A 16,400-nucleotide genomic window follows, 5' to 3' on the forward strand; every position below is an offset into this window, starting at 1 on the left:
TCTTATTTCTTAAGACCCCAGCACATGGCATATTATCCTGTATATATTTCTATATTTCCCATGTGGCTATTAAACCTCTTCTGAGGAGATCACGGCGGGCCCTGATGCCTGTCCCAGCTCTGTCCTCTGTCCTCTGGGGTCAATCCCACAGTCCTCTCTCACAGCACATTCCCACGTTCCTAGTCACTCCTGCTTTCCTGCCTGATTCTCCTTCTAGAAGGACAGGGACTGGGACAGGACAGGAACTGGGACTCCACTATATCGGTGTCCGCAGCAGGCTGTCCAGGGCATGTGTTTTGGGACAAATTAAAGCATGAGTGGATGAGGAATGGTGTGGCGCCACAGCTGGATACAAACGCCTCCTGTTTGAGGTCCTTGTCGCCAATCATTTAGAAAGAGAGAAAAAAAAGGGAAGGAGGGGGAGGGAGGATGTGTAGGAGAGGGAAGGAGAGGACAGGACAGGAGCAAAAAAAAGAAGGAAGGAGAAAGGAAACAGGAAGGAAGGAAGAAGGGATGAGGGTGGGAAGGGAGGAAGGAAGAAACTTGTTCTATCACATTCACACCCTGCTTAATAGCTGGACAGCTAGAGTCGGCTGGGAAGAAGCTGTCTGGATCCCATGCTATGCTAGAAAGTTCAAAGAGAGAAAACTTGAGTCATTAGAAAAGCAAATGATGTCCTCAATGATGCTCAAATAAACTTCTGAACATGGAGCAGGGTTTGAGAAGAGCCTGCTTCCCACCATCCGGATGAGATGGCCAGCAACTCCTGGGCTCATCTCTAGTCCTGCCTGTGGGCTTTACAAGGCTGAGCTGTGAGAAGTTCCACACCAGCATCAGGAAAGGCAGAACGGACACCTCCTCAAAGTGGAAGTGGACACAAATTCTGTAGCTGCTCATTGAAATAAAAATGTGCGTACAGGGAGAATGTGTGAGCTGGAGAGCCTGTGGAGCTTCAGAAATGGTGCCTGCTGCTGCCTCTCCAGGGCAGGGGGCAGCAGGGAGGGTCCTGTTATGGTGAAGACATGCACTCTCGGTCCCCTTTCCTAGTACACGGCAGAGCTGACACAGAGGCCCTGATACTGAAGTCCCAGAGACTCAAAGGGTAACTTCACCTCTTCCCACCCAGGCCTCCACTTCAGTCAAATGCTCAGGATCAGATAACCAGCCCCCGAGGGTGGAGCCTGAACCCACAGCCTCTGTGAAGCGCTACACAAAGGTCTCTCATTTCCTTCTCACCACGGCCCTCCAACACAGGGGCCTCCAGGGTTTTCAGAGTCCCTATCTTGTGTTTTTCTGCTAAAATGGAGCTTCAATGAAAGAGCTTGCAGTTAGGCCCTTCATCCACTAAGGGGCATAATCCTCTCGCATGAAAAATGCCAGACCTTATCAGGAAGGTTCTTGGCACAAAAGCCGAAGTCAGCAAAAGACAGAGAAGCAGAGAGATCCATCCTAACGTCCTGAATCTGTACTAAAGAACACTCCTCTCAGGAAAAAGTGTTTGAACTCACAATCGTGAGCAATGTTGGCTTCATGGAGACAAACTCACTCCCTCGTTCAAAGTCATTTCAAAAACATTAATCTTATAACCAGTTTGCCAGAAATGGAGCTGATGCGTTTGAAAAGGAAAAAAAGTAATAGATTCAACCATTGGGCTTAGAATTATCCTCTCAAGCTCCTTTGACTAATTATTCTTAAGACACGTTTTCCAGCAAAGGAAACAGCTGTCTTGTGCCTGGACCAACCAGACTCCGGTTGTGATGTCTAAAGAGGTTGAAGGGTTTATGAATGCATATGAATGTGTGTCTGTGTAGTTTGCTGTGGTGAAGCCTCCATTTAAAATTTTATTTCAGATCTGGAAAATACTCTGGAAATGCCAAGCAGGAGAGGTGGCAGTCCTCAGCAGGTCACCTGTACCCTCAGCCTGCACTCCTAGATAGACAGGCAGACAGAAATATGAGCTGCTTTCACAGAGGAGGCCCTGCAGGAAACTTGCAGTACACAAGTAGATGCAGCAAAGTCCCAGTGGAACTTCCCTGTTTAGATTAATAAACCCAGACCACAATCAAACCAAGCAAACAAACTCCCAAAGTTTATCTCTGAATTTCTGGGGGTGGGGAAGCCCTGCTGCTGATGACTTGACCGTGCCCCATCCTAACTTGAACTTCCTCTGCAGCCCGGGATCCCAGGCTAGCGTCTGCATCATACAGGATGGAATTTGGAAAGCTTTGCCCTTCATCCTCTGCAGGGCTTGCAGGCTGCACAGACAGACCCAGCGCCCTCTGGGCTATTCCTTAAATCCACTTGCAAGTTGCTGGTCAAACACCAGGTCCCAAGCTGCTCCTGAGCTCACTCCCTCTGAGAGCCCAACGCAGGATGGAAAACTCACTGAGGAGGGAGTGGGGAGACAGGGTGACCTGTCCAGCAGCCTTGGCAGGGTGCCTCATCCCTCTTCAGCTGACTCTCCCAGAAAGCCCCCTGGAGGCTGAGCCCACTGATGCCTTTTCCTAATCCCCCAAATCCCCCTGCAAAGTAATTTTTCAGATAAGGTAACTGTGTCATAGTAAATTCTGGAACTCCCTCAAGATCACACCCCCTGGGTGTCTCCAGTAGAGTCTCCAGTGCTCTGCACAGGCAAGAGCTGCTTTTACCCCTGAAGGTGCTTCAGCAATGAATTTCCCAAAATGTATTTATTTCTAACCGTGAAATGAAAAATGGCTGTCTTTTCTTTGAGCTTTCTGGGCTCTTGCCACCCTCAGCATGTCAGATGTGTTTGTCAGCAAGGCAGAATTGCAAGCCCCACCTCAGATCTACTGAGTCGGCCGGCCAGCAGTTCAGCAGGCCCCAGGTGCTTCAAGTTTGGGAACCACCACACTCGACTATGAATTTGAATTTGAAGTTCCAGCATCAAATCCCTTTTCATCCTCTATCTCCCAAGTGCACGGTTGTTTTAGAAGTGGACACGACCTCATGTTGGTTTAATATACATTGTGTCTAATAAATGGGTTATTTAATTGATCCAACTTGGCACATAAAAAACATGTAACCAGGGATAGGATTTGTGGAATCCCCATGTGGGCCAGACCTTGTGCTAGGTCTTTACACACAGTGTCTCCACCCTTGAGCCTGAACCAGGAGGCTAGAAAGCCTTCAGCCCTTCTATGATCAACCTTGCCTCCGCTCTCCTCGCCCCGGTTTACTCACAGGGAAAAAAAAGCATGAGAGAGAAGGTAGACCAGATGGTCTCTCATTTCCCTCTGAATAAGCTTGGATGAAATTTCCAAGGCAAAACTCTCCATATAAATCTTTGTTGTAACAGAAAATCCAGGTGGTTAAGTGCAATGCATGCTCACAAAAAATCAAAACAAAACAGAAAAGAATCAGCCCCTTGTCTGCAGCAATTAATTAGTCTGACCCTAATATTCTGTTGCTCACTGACCAGACAAGGCAGCTAGCAACTCTCTGAACTGTACCAGCGGCTCAGCACCGGGGCCTGGCCCAGTGTGAACTGGTGCAGAAGTGCCCACCGCAGGCGCCATGTTCCACCCTCCACACAGCCAGCGCGTTGGCATGGTGACGCCGGAGGCAGTCTTCGCTTGATTCATCTCTTCCCTTGCGCTCTATTATCACTGTATGAGATCTTGCCCCAGAAGGACAGAGAAATCCTGAGGGTGAGGTCTGATGTCAGGGGAGAACAAGCGGGTCTTTGTCGGACCCTTCAAGGGGACTGGGCTAGCCCTGCACAGGCTGTGCACAGAGGAAGCCTGTGCTCGCTCAGCCTGGAAGCAGCCGCGAGACGGGCTCTGTCCCCTGCAGTGGGGACCCTCCTTGCACCTCCTAACTCCTCTTCTTCCTCTGACACCAGGACCTCCCCTGAGGCTTGCAAGCATTGACGCTGGGAAGACTTCGAGCAGGATACCTGCCATCACCAGCACCAAAAATCATTATCAAACATTCCCCTTCTCCTTTATAATGGCATCGTGTGCCGGAGTCCCTTAGGTCAACTCCACCACCTCCCCTGCCTCCTGATTCCACACTGACTCTCGACCTCCTTGTGTCCTCTGCAAACCTCCCTGATCAGAAAATGCCTCTGCTCTGGTCTTCTAATGGCCTTCTTGGGTTGTCCCTACAGCAGACATGGCATCACATGCCAGTGAAGTCTGAGTGTGCACATCACTCTTGCTAATGTCAGCTGTAGAAGCCCATCTAAGACTCACTCTGCACCTGGGAGCTGATAATAAGAGAGGCTTTCAGTGACTGGACCACACCTTACCCCAGGACCTCATCTGCAGGGAAAATTCAACAGAGGCTGGAGGTCAAAATAAAACTAGCAAATGCAAATTGAGTCCTTACTATGTGCCAGCCCCCATTCTGACGCTCACAAGTACTAACTCAACTAATCATCACAGTAACCTGTGAGGGTGGTGTTGCCTGGTTTCACATTAAACAGATGAGGAAATTGTCAGATGGAGAGGTTCAAGAACATGCTCAACATACCAGCCAGCAGGATTCAAACTCAGGCAGTCTGGCCCCAGAGGCTGTGCTCCTAAAGACCCTGCACAGAATTGTATAGTGGCCACACTTTAAATCAATTTGCCTGATCCACTAAGATGCCCAATATTTGTTGTGTAGGATTCCGAATAGCTAGGTTCGTGTGGTGCTGTCTCTGAAAATGTCATCCAATTTCCAGGCTCCTCACATCTGCGTTATGGCCACTATAGGTAGCAGATGAACTGTCATCTCCCTTCCTCCTGGATTAGCAGCATAGTCAAGGCTCCAGGATAGAAGAGGAGAAAGAGCTAACATGCTGGGAATTCCAGGGGCACCCTTTCCGTACAGGAGGCTCTGGCCAAGCTGCTCTCAGCTGTGACAATTCTGCATGACTCCTCTGCCAGTTTGCACCGAGTCCCAACTCTGGGTCTCTTCTTACCAGGTTCAGGGAAGTCTCCAAGCTGGGACCAGTGGGCTGGCAGCTTAGGTAATCCAACAGAGAAAGGCAAGCTCACCCTCAGGGCTCGGCTGAACACCCCAAGCTTGTTCTTGGAGTCTCCAGCCCAGAGCAAGAACAAAGAGCCACAGGAAGCCAGAGGCCTGAAAGAAAGGAGTGGCCCAGGGATTGCATGTACCTGGGGCTCCCAGCAGAGCCTTATTTTCTGACTGTCTTTTTCCTTTTTTTCTGCTCCCTTCCTGAGGGCACAATGGTCTACAGGAGGGCAGATCAGAAGGGAGAGCGTGGGGAAACCAGAGAAGGTGGTGCTGCCCTTAAGGACAGTGCTACCCTTTCTCTAGGCCACTCCCTCTTCCCTACATCTTCTATTCCTCTTGTAAAAATCTTTGTGAAGTTCACTTTACATGAGAGGAAATGCTTCCTTCCCCTGGGTTCAGAGGGCGTTAGAGAAGAAACCCAGGTCCTGGGTCTTTCCCCCAGCCCAGCCCAACAGAGGCACTAAGAGCTTCCTAAGAGCAAGAGACCAGATGGCTCTGGCTATGGAGAGAGCAACTGGTCCTGCCCTCAGGATGGAAGGGGAGAAGGAAGGGGAAGGCATGTCTTGGGCTTAGAGATGACTCTGTATCCAGGGAGAGCTGCACCAGGCCGGAACTAGAACCAGCTTCCCTGTAAGGTTGGGGGTTCCCTGTCCCTGCTGCATTCAGAGGGCTTCCAGACAGGAGCCTCCAGATTCCAGCTGGATGCCTCTGCTCTGCCCCATGTGCATCTGGGAGTTCTATGTGAGGAGCCAGCCAGGGTGGAAGGTCAATCACAGCAGGCTCTGGGCTAGATTATAGAGTAAATCTTACGTGATATGTTCATATAAACATATTCACATATCTACAGGTGTGTGCATGTGTGTATGCACAAGCACAAACCCAGACGTGTCTCTGCAGGTGTGTGTGTGCTGTGCACCCTCCCAAGAGGAAGGCAGAGGGCAGGGAGTTTTCACTGGGGCGAGACTTGGCTCTCCATGGAGCTGCCTTTGCCACCGGGAAGCCACAGTGCAATCCAGGCTGTTAATCAGCATTTCTGGAAGATGGAGATGGATTCCTCCTCCTCCTCTTGCTACTTATTTCTTGGTCCCCCTTATCTTATTCCGTTCCTTAACACCTCCATGGGGTCAGAGAAGAGATCAAACTCATATTAGTCAATTTGCTTCTTTTTAGTCACTATTGAGAACAGGGTGGGAGGATGAGGAGGCGGCGACTAATGGATTCTTAAACAGCAGAGTTGAGGCAGTATCTGCGCATGCTGAGCTCTCTGGCTACTTCCTCCTCACCACCATCACAGAGGACTGAGTGTTGTCCCCTATTTATAGAGTGTGGTTCTGTACCAGGAGTGTCTGTCTTCCAGCTCCCAGCTCCTACTCATCCTTCCATGGCCAGCTCGGTGTCCCTCACATCCCAGGACAGAGAGCATGCTCCAGGGACTCTCTGGGTCCACACCACCTCGTTCATCCGCTGTGTGATCCTGACTGTCAGCTCCTCTGTCTCTGAGGACGATGAATTCTCTGAGGACTGGGCTGCGTCTCATCCGTCTCGCTCACAGGTTCAGCAGCATCTGGCATGTGAAAGGTACTTAGGGGTTGTCTGTTGAATGAACAAGTGCCTTTTAGAGAGAAAACTCCTGTTTTTAGTATTGAACGGAAAGAAGGTTAAAAGGTGGAATTTACCCATTTGTTTTCTGACAGGAAGAAAATGTGAAGGACCTAACCTCCCTCAATTCTCCTGGAAGAGCAGGGCTTTTGCCAGCCATTTCCTCCTACCAGAAGAAAAGCTCAGGTTCTAGCATCTTCCCACAATCTGTACACGTGAAACCCTGGCCAGCTCAGCACTGGCTGGGGCACTCCTCGGTTGTCACTACTATTGACAACCCCCTTGCTCCATTCACCTTCAGAGGGGACTAGGATCTCAACACAGGGAGGAAGAGAAAAATGAGCATTTAAAGGAACCAGAGGGCAATGAAATCAGGCCCTTTGTTTTCTCAAACACCCGTCTTCTCAGGGTATCCACTTCTGCTTAAAAACTGTTTAACTGATCTATGCTGACCTCGGCATAGGCTCAAACCTCTTGGCTTGGCCGACAGAGCCCCCTGCTGACACCTTCAGCTTCCTCTCCAGGAGTCCCTTGGTCTCAGACCTCCCTCACCTTCCAGTGCACAACCACCAGGAGACAACATGTCCCCAGGGAGCTTCCCTGCTCCTGGTCAGGAGTTCCTCCTCAGGGCTCCCTGGGACCAGCCATTCTTACCACCGAGAAGTGTGTGTCATTTGGTCACTGGCACATCACCCTGTGAAATCATTAACAACTCAAGAGCAGGGGCGAAATCCAGTCATTCTTCTCCAGGACTTGGCACCAGCACTGACGTGCAGGAGGCACCCCCAAAATATTTGCTGAATGAATCTATCCTCCCTCTACCCTTAAGGCAAGACTTAGCTCTCTTACGTAACTGAATTCCAAAAGAAAGGGTAGAAATGACCTGCGGGAGGTTGCAGTGGAAGCTTTCTACTCTAGCAAATTGGCTCTACGATGATCAAATGAGGACAACTGTTTCCTTCGACCTAATTTATTGATGAACTTCTCCAAGGAGCTTTGAACAAGCACCAGGCCAGATCCTAAGCATTGGGCCAAGACTCATTTGTCTCCAGAGGCTAGCAGCCAGGGACCAATAAAGGTTGCTGAATGAACGACTCACGCACCATCGGGTAAGAGCGACCATGTTCAACGAATGCTTTAAGAACTGAGTCTTTACGATGCGTTGGGGAGGAGAGAGGAAGGACAGAATCTCTGGAAAGAAAAGCCAACCAGAAGATAAACACCGGAGTCCTTACAGAGGCCCTCAAGGCCCGTCCCCTCCTCCTTCCACCGTCCCCTTGTCCCTTCTGCTCTGCTCCTACTGGCTTCTTTCCATTTCACCAAGGCCAAGAACTCTCCCTTAGAACCTTGGTCCCAGGATTCCTTCTCACCTTGTCCCGCACTTTCCTCAGATCTGCTCAAATGGGTACCCCAGCCAACACAACCATGCCCATTTGTCCAACTCCCGAGCTCTCTGGCCTGGCCTTATTCATTTATTTTTGTCTGCTTGACTTTTTTCCACAGCACTGAACCCTGCCTACTGTAGTATACCTATGTCTACGACTTGCTGGTGATCCCTGACCCTATGTGGACACTGCTCCCTGAGAACAGAAACTTTGTTTTGTTCTGTTCTGTATCCCCAGCACCAAGCAGAACCTGTCAGGTGCCATAAACCCGTGCTCTATGACCAGATGGACGATGCCCTGGAGAACGAACAAACAAGGAGGAAGGCCCCGATGAGAAGGTGCTCGAACTGACCTGTCTACTGAGTCCCAGACCAGGACACCTGCCCCAGGTCAACTGACCTCTTCCACTGGGCCTTGGAACTATGCTGGTTCAAAGCAAATCTGTGGAAAGGGAGTTAGTTCTCGACCAACACCCCAGTGGACCAAGTATAGAGTCAGGGCGAGCAGAGTGTGGGTCCTGAAGTTGACAATGACAGAGGACCTGTGACCTGATAAGGGCACTCCGGTTAAAACCCTGGAGCAGGAAGGCTCTATGGAGGGCAAGCTCCAAAATCAAAGCCTGGTGATAGCTTCTCTCTCCTTTAACAGGCTGGGACTTAATGGTATTGTGGACAAGTCCCACTCCTAGATTCCAGGCACCAGGTTCTAATGGAATCCAGTATGGGATCAGAGGTGTGTTTAAGTCACTCTATAAAAGCTGGGTGGGGAAAGGAACATTTTCTGTGGTCTACTAGAAGCAACAAACCACGCTACTTCATGATCTCCTTTAACCCTCCCCACCAGCCTATAACACAGAATGTACTGTCCACCAACTTCCAGGTGGGGACTCGGAACAATCTCAGCAAGACCACGGAGCCAATAAATAGCAGAGCTGAGCGTGGAGTCAGATCTAGTTGCAAAAGCTCTTCTTTTTTTGAATGAAGCCAGAGCTAACAGACCACTCTAGAGAAAGAACCACAAGAGGAAGAATGGAAGGGAACAGGAGATCACCCTGTTCACTCAAGAAGGGGAATCGGGTATAAGGGGCGAGTCTCGAGCTAAAGAGTCTGGGAAGTCAGGAGTGGAAGATGCTTTAGAAGTCACCTTGACCTACCTTCTGTCCTAGCTCAGCTGCATGAAATGTTTCAGGTTTTAGCTTTCAAGGAAACTCAAGATCATCACTGAAAAAGAGCTTCAGGACAGAAGACTGGAGCAGGTAGAACCAGCAGCCAATGAATGAGGAGAGGTTATGTGGCATATGCCTGGGCATTTCCTACATGCGTCCTGACATTGTCATTGTGGGCCCTGGAGTCTGCCTGAGGGAGCTAGGTTAACATGCCATAGCCCAGAGAGCTGAACCCCCAACAAACCTTGAGTCAACTAGGAGAGCTGTCAGCCCACATCAGGTGCAAATCCAATGAAAAGTTCAAGCAGATGGGACCATGTCCTTGCACATAAGAAGAAAAAATGTCTCTGACTGGTTGAGAGGAGCTGAGAGAGGAGAGGGGTAACCAGAGACAGAAGTGTGCTGGTCTCAGGAGGAGGGTGATGGGGGGCAGAGAGCTACAACCTGTCCATCACAGGGGCTCTTGGGTAATAACTCATGAACTGAAATTGTGTCTAAAAATGTCATAGCAAGCGCGGTGCAAGTCAGGTCTCTCACATGAGACCTAAGCCCTGTCTTGGGTTGGCTGCTAAAGGACTTCTTCTCCTGCTTGTCTAAATTTGGTTGGCCCAGAGGGGCAGAAAGGCACCTCAAGGGTGCTTAAGTGCTTAAGTTCAATCTTGCACAGACAGTACATGACAAAGTCATCACAACTTTGGCTCTAGTCAGCTCTTACCCTACATGTCCCCCTGTGTTTCATGCCTGAACACCCAAGAGACTGAAAATAGCACAAAATCCCACTGAGAATACAGCTGAAGAACTCAGAGTCCTCTGACCACTCCAAATGACAGCCTCTTCAAAATGCATGCCAATTATTATTTACATGCTCTTTTTTTCTTTAGATGTATGTGGTGTTGGGAAGCACAGCTTCTAATCAAAGATGACAAATCTGGTGAGATATCCACCCTTCGTACTTTCAGGTGTTCATATAAGCATGCGTGTGACACCCAGACTCCATGAACACGTTGGCGGTCACAGTGCTATCTGCTAAAATGAAAGCCAGTGGTTAATTACCTGGAAATCTCTCCTGTGACTCCGATTCACCAAGCCAGGCTGATGGGACGAATCAGCTGAGCAGCTGTCAGGCCTCGGCAGGTGGGGCTTCCCAAATCACGAGTGGCTCCTCGGAGTCCTTAATGGAGCGATACCCTGCCACAGGGGAATACAAGTGATGTTACCATGAGACGCAACCCCTGTCCTCCTCTGGTCACAACACTTTTTTTTTTTAAGAAGGGCAGAGAGAGTCAAAGGATCAGAAATGACCAGGACTGGGTAACATCTATGAGATAATCTTAACCAATTCTTTCATTTTCTACTTGGGGGGAAGTGGAAGCCCTCAGAGAAGAAAATAGCCTCATTCAAGGATCAGCAATTTGGGGGTAGAATCCAGATTGGAACACATCTCTGACTCTCTGACCTTTGGAATTTTCTAAAAAGCAGCCCCATGGGCAGGCTGACTTCTCAAACAAGTGGTCATTGACCCTCAATGGGAAGCCTTATTTTTTAAACAGACTGTTAGAAAGGGAGGTGGCACTCGATCCAGAGTGCTGTTTTTGTAGTTTTACCACAAGGAGCTAAATTAGCAAAACAGTCCACCTCAGGCATGTGGTGGGGTGATTCTTCTTGTTTGTCATCAGAAAAATATTGTTATGGAATACCGTGACCCACGGACACAGCGGTGGGTGGGCTCCACTTTTCCATGACAGCCAGTCGGACTTTCTCTCCATGTTTGAGAAAAACACAGTAACAGATACGGACTGTCCTCCCAGGAGTGCCATTTCTTATGGGATATTTCTGGCTGCCGTATATTTGAACGGCCACTCTTCTGTGCAGAAAAGCAAATCATGGAAAAAAAAAAAATAGGGAGCTTTCACTTATTCAGTAAATCAGATCTTCCAGGCATAGCATGTGAATTTTATAGATTTGTCCTCAGAAAATTCTTGTGAGGTACCCTTAATTCCATTCTCCCAAAGAACTAGGACACCGTGCTTTCCAGAGCTGCCATGGTCAGAGGAATCATAAAGAGAACACAGGGCCGAACCAGAAAGGAGCCTGCCTCTAACTTCTAAATTTACTTTCTGTCCATCGGAACTGGACTATATTTATTGAACCAAAACACCAGGATTGTCTGTTTCTTCCAAATGCATGAAAACGTTCTTGGGAGGCTGTGATGGTCCCAAGGACTTAAAGGATTATTCTTATTTTATTAGGCTTCAGATTTGGGAACCCTGATGACCATAGCTTCCTGCTGGGTTCCCCCAGGGGGTTCTGGTGCCCCAGAGAGGCTGGGCTGGCCCCAGCTTTGAGCAGCCACAGCCTGAGGGCACCACAGGAAATCATGATTATCAATGCTCTGGGCTTTGTTCCTGTTCTCAGACTGCAGGGACATGCCAGGAGAGATGGGGTGGGGGTGGAGAAAGAGGAAGAAAAAAACAGGAAGTGAAGGGGGGAGGAGGGAAGGAAATGATAGAGAAAACACAGCAACTTTGAAATGTCCTTGGCCTGATGAGAAAGTGACTGCTGAGCCGACTGTGGGGCTGGGCCTTGTGTCTGGAGAAACCTGGCTGTGACAGGAATGGAGGGTCCCCCAGGAGGCAGCCCTTGGAGTGCACTTCCCTTCACAGAGTTGGCCTGACACAGGGCTCTTCCCACACAGTCGGTGTCGTCACTGAGTGGCCAGGTGTGTGGCAAAGGCTCTGGGGACCAGAGAGAAGCTCCTGCAGTGGCCAGGTGTCAGGGAGGTCAGGGAGAGCTAGCCCATGCCCACTGCTTTCTTTCTCAAATGTTCTTGAAACTGGAACCCGTCCTGGGCATGCCTGGTCCGGCTACCCAGGGCCAGAGTCCTGCTACCTTCTTCCCCCAAACCACCAGCCCCAGTCGGTCAGCTGAGCCTCCTCCACGTCATGATTTGAAGAGGCGGCCAAATGTTTTCCTTTCCATTTCGTCCACTCTACTAACCTGTAGAGGCTTACAGAAGTCCCCAACTGCCAGAGAAGAGGGCCGAGAAACTCAGATACTTAAAAATAGTCTATTTTCACTGACTTGGCTCTGGCCTTTGGGCGAGCACTTGGATAACAGGGATACCAATTCAGCTCTCTCCAGGGCTCCAACCCATCCTCTCTTAGAGACATTTCACAAAGGCAGTCTCAAGGTCCCATAGCTTCCAGGGATCTGCCCGGGCTCTGTAAATCATTCCCTCACTATCCAAACAAATAGAGCAATAAGAAGAAAGTGTGTCTTTGAGAGGAGTCCAAGCAGTTTGAAGTGACTGCCCAGGGTTCACTCTGGGCGCCACCCCTGGCCCCAAGTCCGCGAGGGAGAACAGGGAAGAGGAGGGAAGAAAACGTCTCAGGGGTCTTGCCTCCATAGGGTACCACCTGGCACCCTCCAGCAGCATGTGCTTCCACCATATGGCTGTGGAGGCCAGCGTGGCCTCCTTGTGCCTCTCCTCCAAGCCTGGCAGGGATGGGCACCCCCAGAGACAAGCAGAAGGACTGGCTGCTGTGGCCTCTAGTGACAGCAAAGTGCTTTTCAACGTAACCACCCTTGCTCATCTTATGAGAAGCACAAAGCCAACGGGGAATTACCCCATTCTAAAGATGGGGAAGCTAAAAACCCAGAGGCCTGAAGTGACTTCTTCAGAACTACAGAACCAAGCCTAGAACAGCACCTCCTGACAAATTCCGGTGCAGAGGTCTTCTCACTACATCAGGCCCCAGTCACTGAGCAGGCTGAGGCATTCCACCAACAGGCAGAGGCACAGTTTGGGACAGTTGTGTGGCTTCAAATCTGAGCGGTTCTGCAAGGGCAGGTAGGTCCGAAATACCCCACTCCCACCGTTCAGGCTGGGCAGATGAAGGATCCAAGGCCCAGCGTGGGAGCTGACTCAAAGCCCCCAGCTTCCCAGAGCAGAGTGTAGTCTCTGAGTCAGAAGCTCTTTGGGTGGCCTCTCTCCCACAACACCAAAAGTACACACCAGTGTGGAGAAGGAGGAAGGGGCAGGTTTCTAGGCCATTACCAGCTGACGGGCATCAGGCCCCTACTATGAATTGGGACAACCACGCTAGGATGGCACCATTTTTGCCCCTTGCCAGATGTGGGAACTGGGACAAAGAAGGGTGGAATCACTTGTGCAGGAACTCAGGGTTTGAGGGGCAGCTGGCTCCAGTTCTAGTCTCAGCTACTGGGTAAGACTCCCAGAGCGGTTACAGGAAAAGGCAAAATAGTGGAAAGAAAGAGAATAAAGCAAATGCACTAAAAACAGATGACACTTTGTTCAGAAAGAGAGGAGGAGGTGAGAAGGTCTCCATGCATGGTACACTGAGAGGTGCTCTGTGGGCAGCACCAGGAGTTGATCCCTGGCTTCTCTCCAATGGCAGTTCAATAAGGTCAGCCAGCATCCGCAAATTACAGCCTTGTGCTGAGTATCACCGACTCCCCAACTCATGAAGGAGGAACTTGCCAGGCCAGGAGGGAATAGAGAAGACCTGGGAGATTCAGGGTGAGCAGAAGGGACAGTGCCTTGGGAACCCAGTTTCCATGTTCCAGAAAGACAGAAGAGCTGGATTGGCAGGGAAACAACTCTACTCACACACAGTCCCTGGACTCAGAGCATGCCCTCCCCTGGGCTCCGGGCTCCTGGGGAGTGGACCAGTTTCAGTCTCACAAAGCTGAGAGGCAGGGCAGGATAGGGTCATGCCTCACCATTTCACAGATGGTGACTAAAGCCCCAACAACAATAGTTTGGGAATAATTAATGATAATAACAATAATGCAGCTACCATTTGTCTGCGTCTATTATGGGTCAGGCAGTAGGCTGGACGCCTGACACAGATGATTAATGACTATGCAAACTCTGTGAGATCCCTAAGAGAACTCCTAAGTTATAGCAGAGATAAGCTAAATAATTTCATGAAGGTCAAAGGTGGCCAGCTATGAGAAAGGATCTGAACCACAGTTCATATGACATTTGGGGCCATGATCTCACCTCGCGGCCACACTGTTGTGAAACAGTGAGGTGGCTTACCCACGGCTGTGATGGTGCTAACCCACAGCCAGCTTCTGAGCTGCCAAAGCACCCAGGTACAAGGCTTTACTTAAATATATCGTCCACACTGCCATTAACCCCTTCCACTAACGTGGTCACGTATAATTAGGGTGACCTTAAAACTTACCATCCAAACCTGGATACTCCTGAGAGTACAAAGACATCCAATGAATAGGATGGCTAGGACAAGAGGAGCAAACTGGGCCTGTCCCAGACACACAATGACATATTGTCACCTAGTGTGATCCTTAGTTCCTCCCTATTCTGTGTGCAGTTGTGCTGGAACTCTCCTGGACACTTCCCCACTTTCCAATCCACACAAACACTCCTTAGCAACAGCTCATCCTCCCTGTGCACACTGTCTTCCAAGTTCCTTGAGCTCACAGGCCTCTCGCAGGAGCCCGGCTAAGCACCTTGATTACAGGGTGGTCATGCTGCGATTGAAGTGGGTTGGGGCTAGTTTCAGCAAGACATTTGAAAAAGACTGATAGGCTCCTTTTGTCCTGGTAGCCCATAAACTGAACTCCTAGTTGTTCTGATGATCAGCCCCATGGCCCTCCTATCTGGGGAAGCCTCAGGCCACTGGTTGGGCCACCAGCACAAGGAATGGCAGTTGCTACCGCTGCCCAGACCCTCAACAGAGTGCAGGCTACTGCAGGTATGCAAACCCCAGGATCCTCAGGGACCAGGGCATGGCTCCACATAGCCCACCCTGCTCCACTGCCTCCTGTCTGAGAGTGGGCAGCTGGAGCCTCTTTGGCCCCACGGGGCCTGGGGAGGACAAAGGCAGGGTTGAAACCAGCTTTTGTTTTACTTCTACCTTAAGAATCTGCATTCTTAGGAATCTCAGGCCAAGAGGAAGAAAAAATCTGTTGTTCTTTTGAAACCAGGAAATCATTCTTGAATTCAACTTGCACATCAATACAGGTAAAGTAAAATACTAACAAGAATGGGACAGGCATCTGTCCGTCCTCTGAAGGGGCTATTCCTGACTTGTATGTAGTCACTGGCTATCACAGGACTCAGGCTGAGGCACTAGTAGAGCCTAGAAGCTCTGAATAGCCCTAATGCTCAGTGGCAGCACCCAGCAGGGCTCAGGTCTTACCTGGGGTCATACAAACAGCAAGGCTTTTTGTTTGTTTGTTCATTAGCCGAGGAACTTCTGCAAATGATGAGTTCCAGTAAACAGACCAGACACTTCTCCAAAGCAGGGCACAAGTGTAGGGTGCAGGAGGCAGTCATGGACTTACCTTCGAATGGAGGTTGTCATTTGACTCACTATAGCTATTACTATTATTGCTACTAATATTTGCATTGAAATCTTAGAGTAGTTTGATTTTCATTTCTCTAACTGCTAGAGATGTTGAACACTTTTTCATATATGTGTTGGTGATAGGGCTTACTCAGTGAGCACTGGCTGTGTGCTGAGTACTAGGCAGATGCGTTCCTGGTGATCCTATTATTAACATCTTACAGATGAGGAAGCAGAGAGCCCCTCAGAGAGGCTGAGATGCACTACCCAGTGCCCACCATGAGCAGTGAAGCATGCATATGGAGCCACATCTGATGGACATGCCCAGGCCATGACCTCTGTGATATACTCCAAGGAGGAGGATGCACACCATTTTTTCATATATTTGTTGATCAATTGTATTTCTTCTTCTGTGAAGTGTCTGTTCAGTTCCTTAGCCCATTTATTGATTGGGTTATTTGGGGGTTTTTTTGGTGTTAAGCTTTTTGAGTTCTTTATATATCCTAGAGATGAATGCTTTATCGGAGGTGCGTGGGGTAAAGATTTTCTCCCAAACTATAGGCTCTCTCCACATGTTATGAATTGTCTCCTCTGCTCAGAAGAAGCTTTTTAATTTGCATCCATCCCATTTATTGATTCTTGATTTTACTTCTTGAGTTTTAGGAGTCTTGTTAAGGAAGTCAGATCCTAGGCCTACGTGGTGAAGACTGGGTCTATTTTTTCCTCTATTTTTTAGGCAAAGGGTCTCTGTTCTAGTGCCTAAGTGTTTGATCCACTTTGTGTTGATTTTTGTGCAGGGTGAGAGATAGAGGTTTAATTTCAAACTATTCTAAGATTTCATCTCATTCCCGTCAGAATGGCAATCATCAAGAATACAAGGATGTTGTGAAAAAGGTACACTCATACATTGCTGATGAGACTATAAATTGG

At 49.3% G+C, this 16,400-nt stretch overlaps 1 protein-coding gene across 2 annotated transcripts in view; it reads right to left on the reverse strand.

Annotated features, from left to right (window-relative positions):
- The window catches only part of Cyria (CYFIP related Rac1 interactor A), a 98,730-nt gene that overhangs the window by 46,697 nt on the left and 35,633 nt on the right, over positions 1-16,400 (reverse strand). The window contains exon 2 of one of the 2 annotated variants that reach the window (XM_027937899.2): positions 10,186-10,320. The exons of the other annotated variant lie outside the window; for it this stretch is intronic. The gene's annotated coding sequence lies outside the window, so the exon portion shown is untranslated. The remainder of the gene's footprint in view (positions 1-10,185; positions 10,321-16,400) is intronic. 2 annotated transcript variants of the gene reach the window in all.

This window comes from Marmota flaviventris, chromosome 14 (genome assembly GCF_047511675.1).
Source record: "Marmota flaviventris isolate mMarFla1 chromosome 14, mMarFla1.hap1, whole genome shotgun sequence".
NCBI classification, from domain to species: domain Eukaryota; kingdom Metazoa; phylum Chordata; class Mammalia; order Rodentia; family Sciuridae; genus Marmota; species Marmota flaviventris.